Genomic DNA, 16,207 nt, shown 5'->3' with positions numbered 1-16,207 from the left:
TTTCTCGGTGAAAACCCGCTGGGTCTTTGTCATGACTAGGTACCACTTTCTTCATTTCTAACAGTTCTATTTTTGATATGGGCGTATATACAAATACGCGCCTAAACTCGTCGCCCTCGCCTTTTATTGGGTGTACTTCTCGTAAGGGATTCTGTCTATCCATGTGATACGTTGTTCTTTCCATGCTGGGCAATGAGGTATGTTCTGAGCTTATAAAAAGAATATACTGCTTTCTTGACATTAGAATTTCTTTAATTAATTCAGTACCTGGACCTCTCCATTTATTTGTAAGCAATTCAGTCAATATGTCAGGTAACGGACCAGGGTCCGAATGCTGACTCCGATATAGTATAATGAGTTGTTGAATCATATAAATCCCAGCCAACCTCTGTTCATCTGGGGTGAGATTCAAAAATGTGCGTACTACTGTAGCATCACTATATTTTCCGGGACTGTCCACCCAGTGGACAGCTGCCCTGGCTAAATCTTGTTCATCCATAGAATCGAGAAAATGATAACCCCTTCGTTCTCGGAGTAGTTTGTCAGCAGTTTGGAACGAATGCTCGTTAGACTTTATATTAATTACAGGTATTTGGAAATTCCTGTTATTATCTGGACATATCGGACGTATTGAGTCAATATGACATCTAGTCTGATCCCTATGACAAGATCTTCCTCTACCTACATAGGCTATGGTGTCCAACTGTCCTGCGGGCAGTCCTGACCCTTCTTCCTCGCTTTGTTCGAACTCGTCTGTCTGTAATCTCTCTTCGTGTATCCGTTCTATTTCTTTACGGATCTTTCGGCACATGGCTATTATACAATTTTGCTTATCGTGTCTTCCTTCTGATATATTCTGGCTCCATTTTGTAAGAATATGCATTGCATCCGGGTCTACCCCCGGTCGGTCTTGATTTCTGATCACACAGTTTATGAGGAAACGTAGCAGTTCCCCTTGTATCTCTACTTTCTGGAATTCCATAGCTCTGTTAATACATTCTGGATCTCGCCCTGTTTGAACAAAATGATATATTTTATCTAGATGCGCAGTCATTCCTGGTAACCTCGCTAAATACCCTGCGGCTCGTCTGATACGTAATGATGCCAGGACCATTTCGTCCTCTTTACCGACCACCGGGTCATATCTACAATCTATAAGAAGTTCCTTAAGCGCACGTTCACTTACGAATTTGGGTGTACGTGAATGCGCTGACTCTTGAAAAACAAGTTTATTTATTCTAGGTGGCGTAAACGTATTGCTAGCACCTCCCGTGGCCCCATCTGGGGCGTCGGGTGTGAAAGGATTCGTCGAACGTGACACAGCAACTATAGGTGTGGACACCACTGTAGAATCGACTGTGGAGACAGATGCGGAAACAGATGTGCTTGCCGAAGCTAGTGTCGGGACTTGCTGTTGCATGGGGACAGATACCTGATCCTGACGTTGAACCCCCCCGCCAGACGGTCTATGTGGTGCGGGGTTAGCATACTCGGGAGCTGCGTCATCTAGATATGAGGAAAGAAAAACATCTTCGGCGGTTCTGGGATGTCCTTTCGGATGAACCTTAATTGGAAATAATGGGGGTGGCAAGTCTTTTGGCATCTCTGGAGCAGCCTTTGGTAATCCTTCGGCTAGAAGAGGATACATACCATTCATAAGGGCATTTCTTTGTCTATCTATTTGTTCCGATTTCACTCGGATACCTTCCTCAATTAATAGATTTTCTTGAATTTTATTTGAACTTTCTTTACTCTTCTCTTCCTGTCTACGTGCTTTTTCTGTACGTCTATGAGATTCTTTACGCCATAACTCAACAGCGTCTTTCTGTGACTGTCTGACTTTTCTTTTCCATAATTCTTCCTCGACTTTCATGATGCACTCTGCATCCCAGGTTCCCGCTGTGGGCCACCTCTGACTTTCCGGCAATCCCTTGGTATAATCTACCCATAAATCAAGAAATAATATGGCATCTAAGCCATGCTTCTGATACATAAAGTGCCCTGGAGTATCCCTGGGAGGAATAGGGACGGCTTCTTCAAGTACCCCTTTCCTAGTAGTGATCTGTCTTAATTTCGAAAAGAGCGGCATATTGACAACTGATCCGATACTTAATTTTGAACACACTTAATACAAAAAGCACACTAATGAACAACCATTCATACCACAATATGCAAGACGTTTAACACATTTAACATTTAAAACATTAAACCTTTAACTGAAACAACAATGATGATCGTCTGCGTAACTAAATCACCATGCTTAATTCTTGACACTTACTAGATACTTCGGAATACTTGATATACTGCTAAACAGTACAGATACACTGCTAAAACAGTGCAGACCGGATTTGTGTACCCAAACCCGTCTTGACCGGCACAACCTATGTGCACGTCAGAAATGCCTCCCCAGAAATGGTACTCACCGGGTAGCTTCGGAAACGGAAGGCCTCAGTAACTTGAACTTGAACCGGACTGGACTCGACTCGACTCGTCGGGAACTGGGCTAGACTTCGAACTGGTGGGTCTCGATATACCTCGGATCTTGCTCTCTCAGCTAGGCTCTGGTCGGGATACTTCGCACTTCTCACCGCCTCGTCTGGGTGTTGATCGTAGTCTCAGTCGCCCCCGCTTGACCGGAGGGAGATACAGGAAATCCTGCTGGTACGCGTAATTGTCCGTCCAGCTGTGGCAGGAGACCGGGCCTACAACTCACCGCCGGCGCGTGAGATGAGAAAGTGTCCCTGTTCGGGCGCCATCATGTGGTAAATAAAAATTCCTTTACCGGGACTGAATTTGATACATAATCATAATAAAATAGCTCAGTAAAATGAGAGGCAGAATCCGTGATATTAGAGTTTCTGAATGGGCTTTATTCCAATAATCGATTATAATCGGATGCTTCAAGTTCCATCACCACGGGGTTCAGGAAGTGAAGTACATACTTTATTGACAAGAAGTAACTTTTATAGTACATACGTTATAATGAAGCAAATACAGTAGGCGTAATAATTGATAAGGAACTTGACGTGGTACCTGCGTAATCGAAAATGGGTGTTTACAAGGAGTAAAAAGACACATGATTGGTTATGATATCATGCATAGGTGGATCTATAAGATAATACTTGACATAGATGCGCGCGCAGCAGCATGACGTGTAATTGACGTGTAACTAGGGGGTGAAGGGAACTTGACATTAGCTCTACATGTGGAGACGAAAAGTCTGGGGGTCAGATCAACCTAATCCCAAATCATATCTAACATCCTATGTTTAAAGAACTATGTTATCCATAAAGAAGGACTCTCGGACAGAATCTATTCTATACTGACTGTGCGTGTGTGTACAAGCGTCTAAGTGTCTACACTGAATGCGAGAGGATGGGAATATTCCATGGTGACAGGGCTATGAATTACTTGCATGAGGGCAGAGAAACCGGGCCTTTTGCTTGGTAACTGGAGGAATGTTTACTTAAGCTACTAGGCAGGAATGCATCGGCTGAGGGGGAAGCAGATAATTCGAAGGTGAAATACAGCTCTTGGCAGAGAATAGGCTGATGTCAGGCTTCGTGGGCCGCGCAGAGAATGAGACAGAGTTCATGGTCACAGATGCAGGCTCAGACTGGAGTTTTCAGAGGCAGAAGGCAAAAAGGAGTTTGATGACAGAATCAGGGCCTACTTGCCTTGGACTGTAAAATGGCATAAGTGAACCATATAAAGCCGGTGGCCTTTCATATTTAGAAATGGAATATCCGACATATTCATGGCGGATCTGACAGAGGACATGTTGACGGTGGACGCACATGTATTTGCGTCTTCATAACTGGAACTGGAGGGAACATACATGTACTTGTGACATGCACATAGAACCGTTGGGGTCCAAGATGGGGGACATAACTGACCAGGAAAATCCACATTTCCACAATACATTAGATGCCATGCTACGCAATGGTTCTTACAATTCATCAAACCCCAATTGGAAGGGATGGTTAGTTTGGCCTATCAACACAAATAGGTGTCAATCAAGATTCAGGGGTACCACAGAAGGGTTTAGTTTCATAGGCCTGACCAGCGCTATATAGAATCAGAACACACGGGGTGGTGACATCTTACAGTGTTGGGAAGTTATGCCTAGAGTGGCTAAAATCCTCAATACTGTCCCAGCTGAAACAACACTTGTCCTTACTATCAGAATACATGGATCTAAGGGATTTTTTGTTAGGTCCCCAGAAGCCACATCTTAAGCGCTTCTTGTATGCTACATACAACGATGTATGAAAGATTTCCCATCAGGAGGCTGTTAAGGGATTGCGTGAGATTGACAGGGTTAACCTAGAAAAGTCTTTGGCTGTGGTCATCAATGATATGACCACTCTATCATCTAGAATTTATTCACTAGGCATCATTGTGTCTTCTGAAATAGATATAATGGAACAGGATTTGTCTGTTTAACAACATGGACAATCGTAATTGCGATCCATTCTACTATTAAGCTGGACGCTATAATCATTGCATTCTGGCCACGTGCCCTGGTGCTGCATCAACAGCATGACAGTGTTTTCTGCACACAATCTTATGGAGAGACAGATGTCAATGGCACAAAGAGATGCAAAATATACAATGCTGCACATTGAAAAATTGGACCAATTACCTTTCACCGTGGCTGAGTCATCTTCCACAGAATGGTTACTCCATGGCTATATTACACTGTAAACACAAGGCGATGATGGATGGAGTGCTGAAACTTTTCAGACACTCACCCCCAGTCACAGATCTGGGTTGAATTCATCATCGTTCTTTAGCTCACTTCGCCAACCCAGTTCAGACACAGCTATATGCAAATCAGTCTTGACCCTGTGCGTCATGGGAACAGTCCAGCCCGAACTGCCAAGCCAGGTCTTCTCTGGACCGTACACAAGCGTCCTGGGACCGGTTACAGGGTTTCACCCCTCATCAGTCAGGATAGCTTGAATCCAGTGGCAAAGTGAGCACTGCCAGTCATGACATTCCCATTTCAATACGGTCTCCAATATCACCAGGTAGGCAGGTATGAAGCATTGGGAGAGGGATACATACATGAGTACTGGTAATTACAGCGGTGCAAACTGTGAAACCGCTTTAAGCGGGTCTCTCGTTTGCAAGGATATTTTGCTTCACAGGGCTTGTAAGGCTTTGGTTGCTAACTTATCCTGTCACTTGAAGGGTTCCCCAGCTGCAGTGATTCATCCGGTGTTCGAACTGCTCTTGAATGGGAGCTATTTGAGGTTGAATGAAAAGGTTGTTGTGGGATGAAACCAGGCATCGCGTATCTGGTCACAGTAAGTGCTAGGGTTACTTGTTGTATCCCAATATTTTTACCACCGACCCACACAGTCAGGGAGGCGCCGTTATGGCCTTCATTGATTGTTTCCTGTATACGGTTTGCTTCTCTGAGCAGACTGAAAGCCATGCTTTTGCAGAAAGATGTGGTCTTAACCTCAGCCCGAGTGACTTTTGATCTCCAGGTTGCGAGGTCTTCGTCTGAGATAGAGGCGCAAGTCCGTATGAACGTCCTGCTCCATTTCAGGGAAATGGTTCTGTAGGAAGGTGGAATCTGACTAGATGGTTGCCCCCACTTTTTGCCTGGTGTTTTTGCTGGTTTATGACTTAGTTGGACTGGGATCATGCTATTCATGGCCCCAGTCTATCTGCTTTCTCTGTAAAATGCTTTCCATGTACATTAGGTACGTATCTAATTGGATTCTGGAGTGCTTTATAAGCCCCTAGTATATAGTATACTATGTACCTAGGGCATAGGTACCCCAGAGGCCTACCAGGGGCTGCAGCATATATTATGCCACCCCTGGGAAGCACTCCAAAATGGCACCACAGGTCTGCTATTGCAGCCTGGGTAAGGGTGTGCTTGCACCCCTTACAGTGGTATAGGCTACCTACATCACTACCATTGCACACACATATAAAACCTATAAGTCACTCCTATGGCAGGTCTTAACAATCCTGAAGGCAGAGTGCTTGGTTTTTATGTGAGAGGGTGCCCCTGCAGGAGCAGAGCCCCTCTGTAGCGTTCGGAGTACCTCTGATGCTGTTTGTGGTGCAGCCTGACCATATACTCTTAAGTGCATTATAACCTCGCGGTAAATGCTAACTTTGGGATAGCTGCACGGAAACATGTTGTGTTTGGTGTCAAACGCTTTGGAATACTACCCCCCCCTCCGCCAGTTCTGGCGGCGGGGGTAGCATTCCACCCTTCTAGAGGGAGAGACATGCCACAGACACGGGTCTGGCCTCCTTCTGCTGACCGAAACTCCGGCAGGGGAGGTCTGGACAATAGGTTTCCTGTCCCAGGGAGGTGTAACCACCTCCCCAGACAGGCAGATGTGTATTAGGGCTGGGCGGGAGCACTCTCTGGTGCTTTGAAGTCCTGCACTGGGGGCACACTTGGTATCCCTGTGCATAGTACAGTTCAAACCGGTTGCAGGGGCTACCTGCCCCTGGTCTGGCGTGAAACTGGACAAAGGAAATGGGTGTAATAACCCCTATTTCCAAACCCTCCCATAGGTGGGTCCCTAGAGTATGTCCAACTCCCAAACTTTGTATAAGTATAAGTGAGGAGCTTGTGGGAGCTTGTGAGGTGATAGGAGCTCGGTGGGAGCTGGTAATGTGATAGGAGCTCAGTGGGAGCTTGTGAGGTGAGTAGCTCTGTGGGAACTTGTGCTGTGAAAGGAGCTCAGTGGGAGCTTGTGGGGTGTTAGGAGCTCGGGGGAAATTGTGAGGAGATAGAAGTTTTGTGGGAGCTTGTGATGGGTTAGGAGCTCTGTGGGAGCTTGTGATGTGCTAGGAGCTCAGTGGGAGCTTGTGATGTGCTAGGAGCTCAGTGGGAGCTTGTGCTGTGAAAGGAGCTCAGTGGGAGCTTGTGGGGTGTTAGGAGCTCGGGGGAAATTGTGAGGAGATAGAAGTTTTGTGGGAGCTTGTGATGGGTTAGGAGCTCTGTGGGAGCTTGTGATGTGCTAGGAGCTCAGTGGGAGCTTGTGATGTGCTAGGAGCTCAGTGGGAGCTTGTGATGTGATAGGAGCTCAGTGGGAGCTTGTGATGTGAAAGGAGCTCAGTGGGAGCTTGTGAGGTGAGCGAAGCTTACATCACACGCCCCCAAGAGCTCCAGCTGTGGCTGCAGAGGAGGTTAACCAGTATCCGAAGTGTGTTCCAGGGCATGGCCTGAACTTTCCTCCTTCTGGGGGCTCAGTCTTGGGGGAGGGGTGATTGGGAGGAGGGAACTCCAACGACGCTGTCTCGATCTCCTGGGAGGAATGAGCTTCCATTACAGCCGAGGGCCCTTCAAATATACAACAGTGAATCAGAAGTGCGCACACACAAAGCCCTCCACGCACATATAAACACATGCTCACACACGTGTGCCCACGCACACACCTGTGCCCACGCACACTCCGATAAACATCCGCAGAGCTCTGCTGATGCAGCTCGTTCCCGACTCGCGCTCCTTCAGCTGTTCCAGAAGTGTGCGCATCTAAGGTGACCCCGGCCCCCCTCACCTCACCCCCCTATCCCCCGCCCGAACCCGCTGCCTGGTGTGAAATACCAGGGCCTGGTGTCACCAGTGGCCCCGCGGTGCCAATGAGGCAGGAATCTCTCACGGGTGTGCAGTGCCAGCTCAGCCCTTGGCAGGTCTGTGCAGACCCGGGTACAGAGGCAGTCTACACCCCAGAAACCTGTTCTCCACTTCACAACCCGCCTCATAGCGCTATAGACCGCGTCGTGGTGCTATAGACCGCGTCGTAGCACTATGGCCTAATGGTCAGGTGAAGAGGCGGGAGAGCCCGAGGCCAGCCCAGGATTTCATCCTTCTGAACCCTTAACCCCCAGACCCCGAGTTGGAAAGTTACCGAAACCAAGGGATACCCCTTTACCACCCCCCCGTCATAGCGTTACACTCCGATGCCTGACGTGGGGGAGGGGTAGGCGAGGTGCTCCGGAGCAATCTGAGGGTGAAACCCCCCAATTTAAATGTTCCCCAAACTGCGAACTTGGAATCCACTGCACCATCAACCAGAACATACCCCCAAATTATGAGCTTAAATGTGCCCCAAAAGCACGGTCTGAGCATTCTCCAAGCCATTTAGTTAAACCCATTTCCCAAACTACGAATTCGAACCTACCCCGCAGCCATGAGGCCGGTGTACCCCCAGAGCACGAGCGTGACTGTTCCCCAAGATGCTAGCTTGAACGCACACTGAAAACTCAAACTTGAATACTCCCCCAGCCACGTGCTTGAATATTCCACTTACAACCCCCCCAAACCAAGAACCTGAACGGTCCCCAGGACCCCAAACTTGAGTATACCCCCAAATTTGAGCTTCAGATATTCTCCCAATCCACGAGTTTGTCTTTTCCCCAAACCCATGACTCTGGACACAGCTTCAACCACAAGCTCGAACATTCCCCCTAAAATCTTAAGGCTGGTTGCCCCATCAAACCAAGAGCACATACACTCCCCAAAGGCATGAGCTAAAGGGAGGGGCCGCAGCTGGACAGTGGGCTTCAAAGGGCCCGTGGCTGCTACTTTTGGGGGCTCCCGTGGCCTTTGGGGATCAATATCGTAATCCATCAGAGCCATGAGCCACCTTCAGACTCACACGTCAGGGCTTCCGGCTCACATGTCAGGGCTTCCCACTCAAATGTCAGGGCTTCCGGCTCACACGTCAGGGCTTCCCGCTCACACGTCAGGGCTTCCGGCTCACACGTCAGGGCTTCCCGCTCACACATCAGGGCTTCAGGCTCACACGTCAGGGCTTCCGGCTCACACATCAGGGATTCCGGCTCACATGTCAGGACTTCCTGCGCAAATGTCAGGGCTTCCGACTCACACGTCAGGGCTTCCGGCTCACACGTTAGGGCTTCCGGCTCACACGTCAGGGCTTCCCGCTCAAACGTCAGGGCTTCCGACTCACACGTCAGGGCTTCCGGCTCAAACGTCAAGGCTTCTGGCTCAAACGTCAGGGCATCCCGCTCACACGTCAGGGCTTCAGGCTCACACGTCAGGGCTTCCCGCTCACACGTCAGGGCTTCCGGCTCAAACGTCAAGGCTTCTGGCTCACACGTCAGGGCATCCCGCTCACACGTCAGGGCTTCCGGCTCACACGTCAGGGCTTCCGGCTCACACGTCAGGGCTTCCCGCTCACACATCAGGGCTTCCCGCTCACACGTCTGGTCTTCCCGCCCACACGTCAGGGCTTCCTGCTCAGACGTCATCCGTCTGTTCACTTACATACCTACCGGGTCACCACAGCTGATGGAACCCCTGGCTTCAAGGCCATAGAGACCAAGAGAGAGTTCAAGGGCAGATACATTCATGTACATAGAGTTGGTGGGATACATCAGTGCATGTAAATAGAGTTGAAAGGATAGATCAATTCATGTACATAGAGTTGACGGGATAGATCAGTTCATGTACAGAGTCGACGGGATAGATCAGTTCATGTACATAGAGTTGATGGGATAGATCAGTTCATCTACCTAGAGCTAACGGGATAGACCAGTTCATATACCTAGAGATAAAGGGATAGATCAGTTGATGTACACAGAGTTGACCGGATAGATCAGTTGATGTACATAGAGCTGGCGGGATAGATCAGTTCATGTACATAGAGCTGAAAGGATAGATCAGTTCACGCCCATAGAGTTGACGTGATGGATCAGTTCATCTAACTACAATTAACTGGATAGATCAGTTCATCTACCTAGAGCTCACAGTATAGATCAGTTCATCTACCTAGAGTTAACAGGATATATCAATTCATCTACCTAGAGTTAGCAGGATAGATAGATCAGTTCATCTACCTAGAACTAGCGGGATAGGTCAGTTCATCTACCTAGAGCTAACAGGATAGATCAGTTCATCTACCTAGAGTTAACAGGATAGACCAGTTCATCTACCTAGAGCTAATGGGACAGATCAGTTCATCTACCTAAAGATAATGGGATAGATCAGTTCATCTACCTAGAGTTGACAGGATAGATCAGTCCATCTACCTAGAGCTAACGGGATAGATCAGGTCATCTACCTAGAGTTAACGGGCTGGATCAGTTCATCTACCTAGAGTTAATGGTATAGATAGATAAATTCATCTACCTAGAGCTAACAGGATAGATCAGCTCATCTACCTAGAGTTAACAGGATAGAGCAGTTTATCTACCTAGAGCTAATGGGATGGATCAGTTCATCTACCTAAAGATAATGGGATAGATCAGTTCATCTACCTAGAGTTGACAGGATAGATCAGTCCATCTACCTAGAGCTAACAGTATAGATCAGTTCATCTACCTAGAGTTAACGGGCTAGATCAGTTCATCTACTTAGAGTTAATAGGATAGATCAGTTCATCTACCTAGAGTTAACAGGATAGATCAGTTCCGTTACCTAGAGTTCACGGGACAGATCAGTTCATCTACCTAGAGCTAACGGGATAGATCAGTTCATGTACCTAGAGCTAATGGGATAGATCAGTTCATCTACCTAGAGCTAATGAGATAGATCAGTTCATCTACCTAGAGTTCATGGGACAGATCAGTTTATCTATCTAGAGTTAATGGGATAGGTCAGTTAATCTACCTAGAGCGAATGGGATAGATCAGTTCCTCTACCTAGAGTTAACGGGATATGTCAGTTCATCTATGTTAGAGTTAATGGGATAGATCACTTCAACTACCTAGAGCTAATGGGATAGATCAGTCAATCTATCTAGAGCTTACGAGCTAGATCTGTTCATCTACCTAGAGGTAACAGGATAGATCAGTTCATCTATTTAGAGTTAACAGGATAGATCAGTTCATCTACCTAGGATTAATGGGATAGACCAGTTCATCTACCTAGAGCTAATGGGATGGATCAGTTCATCTACCTAAAGATAATGGGATAGATCAGTTCATCTACCTAGAGTTAACGGGCTAGATCAGTTCATCTACCTAGAGTTAATAGGATAGATCAGTTCATCTAACTAGAGTTGACAGGATAGATCAGTTCATCTACCTAGAGCTAACAAGATTGATCAGTTCATCTACCTAGTGTTAACATGCTAGATCAGTTCATCTACCTAGAGTTAACGGGATAGATTGATCAGTTCATCTACCTAGAGCTAACGGTATACATCAGTTAATGTACCTAGAGTTAACCGGATAGACTAATTCATCTACCTAGAGTTAACAGGATAGATCAGTTCAATTAGCTAGAGTTCATGGGACAGATAAATTCATCTACCTAGAGCTAACGGGATAGATCAGTTCATATACCTAGAGCTAATGGGATAGATCAGTTCATCCACCTAGAGCTAATGGAATAGATCAGTTAATCGACCTAGAGTTAATTGGATAGATCAGTTCATCCTCATAGAGTTAATGGGATAGATAAATTCATATACCTAGAGCTACCGGGAGAGATCAGTTCATCTACCTAGAGATAACGGAATAGATCAGTTAATCTACCTAGAGCTAACGGGATTGATCAGTTCATCTACCTAGCGTTAACAGGATAGATCAGTTAATCTACCTAGAGCTAACGGGATAGATCAATTCATCTACCTAGAGTTGACAGGATGGATCACTTCACGCTCACAGAGTTTATTGGATATATCAGTTCAAGCGTCCTGACTGTTATGAATTGCATTTGTTGAGGTATGTCAGAGTACCACATTCAGATTAGTGGGTAGGAAGAACAGATCAGTTAATATCCGTGGATTTGTCAAGGTAGACCAGTGAAGGAGTCTCGGGTTGGTGAGATGGATCTTTCCATACCCCTTTGGTCTGCAGAATTGATCCATTCCTAGATTTGGCAAGACAGATCAGGTAATCCCCTCAGAACTGACCACGTCTCCCATCCCCATCTCAAAACCTGGACCACATCTCCTTGAAGGGACTGAACCCCCTAAGACTGACTGCACATCTCTGAGGCAAGACGTCTTCTTAGTCAGGATTCTACGACATTTCAGACAGGGGATCATACGTCAGACGAGTCAGGGTTGGAGACTCTAGAGAACATGCTGTGGAAACTATGAATACCCGAACACTAGACCATTAACCTGGTGGTGGCTCACAGGTTGTACTTACTTCTTTGTTTAAAGACACTTCCGGAGTAGGAAGGATCTAGTCATTATTTAAGGACCTAGCAAACATGAAGCTGATGGTCTCCCGTGCAGTTCTGCTTCTAGTCACATGCAACAGATCCATGTCTTGGTGGCCATACTCCATGCCTTGGTGGCCAGCGTGGAACCTTTCTATCCCTCTCAGAGAGGCAACATCCGTCCAAGCTGTTCTTGCTGCTCCTAACTCCTTGCTGTCTCTCAGAAGGATGCTCTTGATAGTTTTTAGTGACAGTCTGGGCTCTCTCAAGGTATCTCTTCTTCACCATTATTATTGATGGTCAGCTCTGAAGTATCTCTACTGAGCACCTATTGACTGACCGGGCTCTTTGAAGGTGCCTCTTGTGAATTGTTATTGAGTGCATCCAGCTCTCTCAAGGCACCTTTTTGACTAGGTTCGTATTGACTGTCCACAGCATTCCGAAGGCACCTTTATGGAGTTTCTATTGACAGTCCTGACTTTATGAATGCACTTCATCCTCTGTGTACATGTTCAGAGCCATATACCATTACCATGCACCACACCCAATGGTTTCCCTCCTTACTGGCCAAGAGTCTCTTGTTAGTTACTAAAAGTATTGTGTGGTAGCTGTGGTGTTGTTGGTGAGGGTGGTCATGGTGCTGGTGGTAGTGATGTTGGTGAAGTTGGTCGTGTTGGTGTGGGTGGTAGTGGTGGTAATGGTGTTGGTGGGGAGGGTGTTGGTGGTGACATTAGTGCTTGTGTTAGTGGTGATGTAGTATTGGTGGTGGTATTGATGTTGGTGGTAAAGGTGTTGTTGCTGGTAGTGTTGCTGGTGGTGATGGTGTTTGTGGTGGAGTTGGTAGAGCAGTTATTGGTGCAGTAGGTGGTGGTGGTGTTGATGGTGGTGATGTTGGTGGTAAAGGTGTTGTTACTGGTAGTGTTGGTGGTGATGGTGTTTGTGGTGGAGTTGGTAGAGCAGTTATTGGTGCAGTAGGTGGTGGTGGTGTTGATGGTGGTGATGTTGGTGGTGGTGTTCTGATTGGTATTGCTGTTGGTGGTGATCTTGGTGGAGTTGCTGTCAGTGTTTGTGGTGGCAGTGGTGTTGGCGCTGGAGCTCTTGTTGGCTGTGGTGGTGTTGATGGAGTACATGTTGGTGTTGGTGGCAGTGTTGGAGTTGTTTCCTATAAGGTGCCTGTGACACCAGACTTGGCAGATTCCAATATCTTCTGTCTTCATGCTCTACCACATTTATTGATATCAGACCCTGTTTCTAAGTACATAATCCTACCAGGGGAAGACTCTTTGCCCTCCTAGGTCAATGACTTAGTTCCGGCCTTCCGTACCAGTCACTTGATCACACAGAACATTTCATTCATGTGGCAGCGGATTAGCCTTGCTCTGGGTATGAATACCAGAGAGACTGGAAACAAATGGTAGCTCTAGCTGAGATTGTCTCTCATAACACAACTCACTCTGACCAGAGGGTGTGACTGCTCTCCACCCACAGATGACTTCTCCAGTAAACCTAATTCAACTTCACTATGGTACAGAGCAACATGGAAGACAGAAATCAGGATTCCCAGGGTCCCCAGGAGACCACCTCTTCACATATTCAGCACTTTGTGCCCTTTAAAGATGCAGGCAGGGTCGGCTCCTCCGCTAAGGCAGTGGAGCCTCGCCTCGCTGCTCTCAGAGTGGGAAAACATAAAAATGAAATGATCATAGCCTTGTTATTATCATTTGATTTTTCTTAGCTAGGGGGCTGGGTTAGTGCGGGTGGGCTGGTGTCGGAGCCTGGGAGGATTGGTTCATCCATACTCTAAGTGCGCATGACGGTTCCGACGGCCATCTTGGCCCGGCCAACCAATCATGCGCACTTTGCATGTTTCCCACCACACTGTGTTGGACTTGGCCCTTTTTGCAGTGTCATCCCTGAACTTTTTGCCTTCCTCCTGTATTTTTTCTGACCTGTTGTTGGCTGTTTTATGACTCTGGGCACCTTACCACTGCTGACCAGTGCTAAAGTGCATATGCTCTCACTATTGTAAATTGATGTATGGATTAGTGATTCCATGATAGGCTGATTTGGTTTACTTGTCAGACCCTAGTACACTGCACCAGGAGTGCCCAGGGCTTGTAAATCAAAATGCTGCTGGTGGGCTTGCAGCACTGGTTGTTCCACCCACAGAAGCAGCCTGTAAAAATGTGTCTAAGGCCTGCCATTGCAGAGCCTGCGTGCAGTCGGGTACTGTCATGCTGACTAGGCTGACCCACTTGCCAGTCCCTAAACCTTCCCTTTTCTTCATATCAGACACCCCTATGGTAGGCCCAAGAGCAGGGTGCATTGTAAGTATAAGGTAGGACATGCCCTGGTGTGTGTGGAATGTTCTAATAGTGAATTACAGCCATTTTCGTTTTTCACTATTGCAAGGCTACCTGTTCTCCATAGGCCAGAATGGGCAGTTTGATTATTACATTTTATGATCCTAACTGACTCAGGGAACATGGTAGAAATTCGAATTTAGTATGCCTGAACTCAGAATGATAAAATACATCTTTTAGTGAAGTTGGTTTTAACATTATGTGTTTGAAAATACCACTTTTAGAAAGTAGGTATTTTCTTGTCTAACCATTCAAACCTGCCTCTGCTAAGCTGTGTATTCCTTGTCTGGCGTTTGAGTGACAGGGCTGGGGAATTCCAGGAGACAGGGTGAGGTAGCACAGTGGTGAATAGAGAGATCTGCATCTAGATGGGAGGGAGGAGTTGCACCAGGGACCTGAATAGGGCTGTGCCTTCCCTCCACAATGCTGGCTCCACCCCCTGTGGTGCGTCTGATGTCTCTGCCCTGCACTCTGAAAGGAAAGAAGGAGTCAGGTAAACAAAGTGCTCCAGGACTGACCAGAACCAGTTTCAACAAGGCAAAGGCCCCTCTGCCCTCAGAGGACAAACGATTTTGGGGTATAAGTATTGGGACCCTGATCCCAAGAATTTAGATCACTTTGGGAAAACAAGAAGAAACTCTGCTGAGGAGAGGAACCAAGAAGAAACTGAGGAGAGACTATCCCTGAAACTGGGGGATTGGCCTGCAGGGGTTGCCTACTGCCAAAGAGAAGAGAAAGGAACTTTGTGTGTACTTTTGCTCAACTTGTGAAGGATCTCCAAGGGCTTGGAAAAGAGCTTGCCTCCTGCTGAAGTCTCAGGAACAACATACTTCACCCCCCAGCTCCACAGAGTGCCTGCTGCTCTTTTGGTCCTTCTGAGGGACTGCGTGTCGCAAGGAGCTGGAAGTGCGACTCAAGAAGGAGAAGCGTGCCGCCGTCGGAGCTGTGGTCGTTGCATCGCGTAAAGTGTGTCGCTGCTGCAGCTGTCGCATCGAGCGGAAGCGTCTCATATCATCGAAGAAGTGTCCCGCAACGCTGAAGAAGCGTGTGGCCATCGCAACCATCGTAGTTGTCACATTGCACTGCATCAAGAAAAGCGCCTCGCATCCACAAAGAAGCATGCCACCGTCGGAGCTGCTGTCATCGCATCGCATAAAGGGGTGTCGCCGCTGCAGCATCGCATCGAGCGGAAGCGTCTCGCAACGTCGGAGAAGAGTGTCGCCGCCAAGACTGCTGTTGTCGAATCGCTTAAAAGGATGTCACCGCTGTAACTGACGCATCGAGTCGAGTCTTCTCGCAACATCGGAGAAGCGTGCCGCATCTGGAAGATCTGCACGTCTTTATTTCTTTGCACCAAACTTTCATCGCATCAACATCGTTGCAACACTTTCGGTGCCCTGTCGTATCTAAAAGGTACATTGACTTAAAGTGTCGCATTTAAGAACAAAAGAGAACTAAGCTAAATTCTACCATCTTAAAGTAACCGTATTGTGGATTTTTGTCGTTTATGGTCTTGTGGTAAATCTATATAAAGAATACTTATTTTTTATATAAAACCTGTGTGGTGTCCATCTGTAGTGTTGTCACTTTATTACTGTTTATGTTCACAAATGCTTTACACACTGCCTCTGAGATAAGCCTGTCTGCTCGTGCCAAGCTACCAAGTGGGTGAGCAGGGGTTATTTTAGGAGTGTACCCCCTTATCGTGACTAGAGGCGAGGGT

This window comes from Triturus cristatus, chromosome 1_1 (assembly GCF_964204655.1).
Source record: "Triturus cristatus chromosome 1_1, aTriCri1.1, whole genome shotgun sequence".
Lineage (NCBI taxonomy): Eukaryota > Metazoa > Chordata > Amphibia > Caudata > Salamandridae > Triturus > Triturus cristatus.
Note: the sequence above shows the minus strand (reverse complement) of the source record.